Source organism: Schistocerca serialis, chromosome 9 (assembly GCF_023864345.2).
Source record: "Schistocerca serialis cubense isolate TAMUIC-IGC-003099 chromosome 9, iqSchSeri2.2, whole genome shotgun sequence".
Taxonomy (NCBI): Eukaryota; Metazoa; Arthropoda; class Insecta; order Orthoptera; family Acrididae; genus Schistocerca; species Schistocerca serialis.
In genome coordinates, this window is record NC_064646.1 from 329,338,327 (window position 1) to 329,343,622 (window position 5,296).

Genomic DNA, 5,296 nt, shown 5'->3' on the forward strand with positions numbered 1-5,296 from the left:
GCTCGAGTCACAAAGACGAAGACTTACCACATTTCATTACTTACCACTACATAATTCACCAACAAGTTCTGGCTAGTGACAGACTAAACACAAAACAACGTAATGGATATTTGTTTCATGATTGTAAATTCCATACAAGTAAAATATCTCTAAAGGCGGCTCTTTAAGCAGCAATTATATGAGATGGAATCAGATTTGACACTGAACTCTTGACTTGAGGTGTCTGAGTCGAAGCAAGCTTTTGGAAAGATTTTAAGATCTATTGGACGAAACAAAATCTCTTGAAGAGAGGTGATGACTTCCAGAATTTGCGTAATTTAGACTGGCAGTATGATTTAGCATTTTTAGCAGATTTTACCTGTAAACTGAGCACATTAAATCTGGAATTACAAAGCAAGAATAAAACAGCAACAGAAATGATGAGCTCCATTGCAGCATTCCAAAGTTAAACAGTTATAAACATCAAGGATCATATGGAAAAACATCCTGTCACAAATTTCATTCCTAACAAGTACACGGCAGCAAAAAGTTAGCGGTTTCAGACTTCGCTTTAGTGATTCGAAAGAAATTGAGAAGTTGGTGAAATTCATCAGTTATCCGTTTAATAATTCCATTGATCATAGTCACATCTACTGAACAGTTAAAAAATTTGCAGACACATTTCAAATGGACGACATGATAATGCAAAACAAAATTATTACTCTGCGCTGCGATTTATTTCTTAAAGCAACGTCATCCTTTGGTCTAGATTTCTGGGCATTAGTTTCCAACGAGAAACATCCAAATTTAAAGAAATGTGTTGAACAACTGCATTCGTGTTTGGTTAAACATATTTATGTGAATCAGCATTTTCCTACTTAACCCTAGGATGCATGGTGCCGAAAACACACATGAATGCATAAGCAGGGCCTCCAAGGCCCTGCCCTAATTTAAAAAGTTCCTCTTTTCATGTAATCATTCTTTGGAGTTAAATTTATTTCTGTCAAATTTATTGTCATATTGAAAGATTTCCAAGATACAATAACAGGATCTGGTGGGCCTGATTAACATTTTATTAATTTTTTAAAAAACTCTAAGAGTGAATTTTTATTAGTTACATCCATTTACATACATATACAAATAATTTTATCAATTCACTTATAAGTTGCAGTTTACGTTTATAACATTTCTTACAACCAATTTCCTCAATTAAAACATACTAATTATTCGCAATATAATGTATATAGGCAATATTTTGACAAAAAGTTATTATTCATTGTTCACATAAAATTACATTTTTCTTAGTTTTCAACATGTGACAAACAAGAAGCACAAAGAACGCCACTATGTTCCTTACAAATGTTGGTTTTACACTTAATGCATGTCATAGCACTTTTCCTGTGTTTATTATATGGACAATAATTGCATCTTCTTCTTTTTTCTGAAACAGGTAGTTGGTTCGGCAATATGACATCCTTTTGAACACCACATCTTTGCATGGCATCAACGATTTTCTTTGGAAGATTAGGGATCTGAATACGAAGTTCCATTCGTGGTCTTACCATTTCCTCTGCTAAATCTCTTAGGAACAAACGCCTTTTATCACTTCTTCCATTATGGTATGTCAGATGTTGGGCGGAAAATAAAATTTCACTGTTCATTGCTGCGACGTCCATCATATTCATCCATAATGCAAATGGCCATCTTCTTATTTGTCTCTTGTAAGTGTAATAACGATTTTTCTGGTCCATTTGATCTAGTCCACCCTTCGTAGAGATAGAACTTTATTACATCTGGTTTCTTTTTTGCATGAGTTTCATCAATGTTTCTGTCGTGATCCATTGTGCTAATGAGAACTACAGACTTTTTCTTTTTGGCAACATAACTCACCACTGTAATGTCACCTCTAAATGCAAACAAAGAGGAATGAATCGCTCTTGAGGCAGATGGTTTCATCTGATCAGGAATTTCTGGTTTATTTTGTTTGATTGTCCCCACCACTGTAATTTGCTTCTGAAGCATCTCTTCTGCCAGCTGCACACTAGTAAAGAAGTTGTCAACAGTAATATTTTTTGTTGATCCTTCAATGCTTTCAGCAAGATCTTTCATCACATTCAATACAAGATTTTTCTGAATAGGTTCATATGCATATGCATCCTAGGGTTAAAACAAACAAAAAGTAAACACCGTTCTCGCTTGACAGTCGCTCATACATAGGATTCTTTAAGGTTGGCAATTTCCTGGATTCTTTAAGGTTGGCAATTTCCAACTACAAACCTGACACTGCTCAGACGCAGTGTTCACACTAATATGAATAAGTAGTTAGCAAGAATAATTTTAAATTCTATATTCTCCCTCTTAATAAAATAAAGAATACTACATAACTGTATACTGAACTATAATGTATCATTTAAAATTTCAAGAGGTATGTAAGTGGTAGATCGCACAGGGTTTTGTCAGTAAAATGTAGATCATGGGGATAATCAAGTTGGCCACTCCTGCTGGATAGTACCTCCTCATACGTTGATCAGTTTGGCGGCCAGAATCATCATCGGTCTTTCACTATGGATACGTAATAAAAAACATATAAAAGAAGAAACAGAATCCGGATTTAAGGCACTGAGCAATTAAATTATAAAAACAACGAATTATAAAATTAAGTATTCATAATATGAAAAGTCAGGAGGTACTTTATTATGACTACTTAATTTTATAATTCGTTGTTTTTATAACTTAATTGTTCCATGCCTTTGATTTGCGGTGCTGGATTCTTTCTTTACCTTTGCGTATTTATTTTTTATTGTGCATGTATAGTGAAAGACGTGTGATAATTCTGGTACGAGCATACCTTTGGGCGCCATAGTCTACGTCCTACGATCACATATTATGACTCAAAATACGCATCGTAAGTTTCTTCCATTTTACAGGTCTTTTGCGCACGGCAAAATATTATACTTTTATTCAGTGGAAAGAGGAAAAAAAAATGAGCGTTTGGCGTCATTGGCCGGGAGGTCCTTTACGGGGAAGGTCCGGTCGCCTTGGTACAGGTCTTATTACATTCGACGCCACATAGGGCGACCTGCGCGACGGATGGGGATGAAATAACGATGAAGACAACACAACACCCAGTCCCTGAGAGGAGCAAATTCCCGACCCAGTTCGTTTTTGTTCGTTGTATCTGCTCGGGGCGGACGTCGCAAGACACCCGTCTCAGTTCCCCCGTTGATCCATTAACTCAGTTTTTTTATTACAGAGGGCAGCTAACCCTCTGACCGAACACGCTGAGCTACCGTGCCGGCAACCACTCAGCTATCGTGACGGACAGCAGAGTAAAAAGTGTGGAAGACGGCACGAATCGTCTTAGCTCTGGGCAAACGGGGAGTACTTGTCGGTCAGGGCTGTCAATGGCAACCCACTGATGAGCCCGCCTCGTACCACTCTATAGCTATAGTACCAATTAAATACGGAAATGACAAGGATTCGCGTCAGCACATGACAGAGATGGTCCACTTCAAATGCGGAACAGTACTCTATCATTACGACAAAACTGCCGATTTCTTTTTATAGTTCTCCAGCTACGACTCAAGTATGCAGATGCACACTGCACAGTTTGCTCCAACAGACGCAAAAATTTTTTTAAATTTTTTTCGTCAGCGAACCATGCACGCACATTTTGTGTGTATCAATGAGTATAATCGACCTAAGAGGCATCGTAGAATTTATAGACGGATCTTCATTCATGATCATTACGTTACGGTATACTAAAACGAACCAGTAATAATGCACCGCCCTCTGTTACTAAATCGCATAGGTTGGCAACTGTTCCGAAAACGACGACTACCGACTTCTACAGACAAATAACGCTCCAAGCATCCTCTGCCTCGAGGGGCCAAGTCCTCACGACCAGAGTAGACACTCTTAGATTTAAAAAGAAGAAGAAGAAGACGCATCATGAAGGAGTCAAGCGAATGAGACGGAAATCAGCAGATGTGATATACATGTACAAACAAACAAATGACAAGAAACTTCCTGGCAGATTAAAACTGTGTGCCCGACCGAGACTCGAACTCGGGACCTTTGCCTTTCGCGGGCAAGTGCTCTACCAACTGAGCTACCCAAGCACGACTCACGCCCGGTACTCACAGCTTTACTTCTGCCAGTACCTCGTCTCCTACCTTCCAAACTTTACAGAAGCTCTCCTGCGAACCTTGCAGAACTAGCACTCCTGAAAGAAAGGATATTGCGGAGACATGGCTTAGCCACAGCCTGGGGGATGTAAAGTTTGGAAGGTAGGAGACGAGGTACTGGCAGAAGTAAAGCTGTGAGTACCGGGCGTGAGTCGTGCTTCGGTAGCTCAGTTGGTAGAGCACTTGCCCGTGAAAGGCAAAGGTCCCGAGTTCGAGTCTCGGTCGGACACACAGTTTTAATCTGCCAGGAAGTTTCATATCAGCGCACACTCCGCTGCAGAGTGAAAATCTCATTCTGGAAACATCCCCCAGGCTGTGGCTAAGCCATGTCTCCGCAATATCCTTTCTTTCAGGAGTGCTAGTTCTGCAAGGTTCGCAGGAGAGCTTCTGTAAAGTTTGGAAGGTAGGAGACGAGGTATTGGCAGAAGTAAAGCTGTGAGTACCGGGCGTGAGTCGTGCTTCGGTAGCTCAGTTGGTAGAGCACTTGCCCGCGAAAGGCAAAGGTCCCGAGTTCGAGTCTCGGTCGGGCACACAGTTTTAATCTGCCAGGAAGTTTCATATCAGCGCACACTCCGCTGCAGAGTGAAAATCTCATTCTGGAAACAAATGACAACTTTACAAAGGTTGGATGATTTATTCAAGAAAAGAACTTCAGAAATTAAGCAAGACAATAATGCGTTGATTCACCTCTGGCTCTTATGCGACCAGTTATTCGACTTGGCATTGATTAACAGAGCTGTTGGACATTCTCCTGGGGGATAACGTGCCAGATTCTGTCCAACTGGCGCGTTAGATAGTCAAAATTACGAGAAGGTTGGAGGGTCCTGCTCATAATTCTCCAAACGTTCTCAGTTACGGAGAGATTCGGCGACCTCGCTGGCCAAGGTAGAGTTTGACAAAGTGTGATGACAATCAGTACAAACTCTCACCATGTGCGTGTGGGCATTATCTCGCTGAAATGTATGCCCGAGACGTACCGCTGTGCTGCGGATAACAACCAAAGCGGTCCAGCTATGAAATGAAATTGCATCCTAGTCCCAGTTGTCGCGCCGTACGGCGGGCGACAGCTGTGCTGGTATCCTACTGTTGTTCGCAGCGTCTCCAGACACTTTTCCATCGGTCGCCCTCTT

At 40.7% G+C, this 5,296-nt stretch overlaps 1 non-coding gene across 1 annotated transcript; it reads left to right on the forward strand.

Moving 5' to 3' along the window:
- The first annotated feature begins 4,322 nt into the window (after positions 1-4,322).
- Trnas-uga (transfer RNA serine (anticodon UGA)) lies at positions 4,323-4,397 on the forward strand. The gene has a single exon. It is a non-coding gene; the product is annotated as a tRNA-Ser (tRNA).
- Positions 4,398-5,296: the final 899 nt, after the last annotated feature.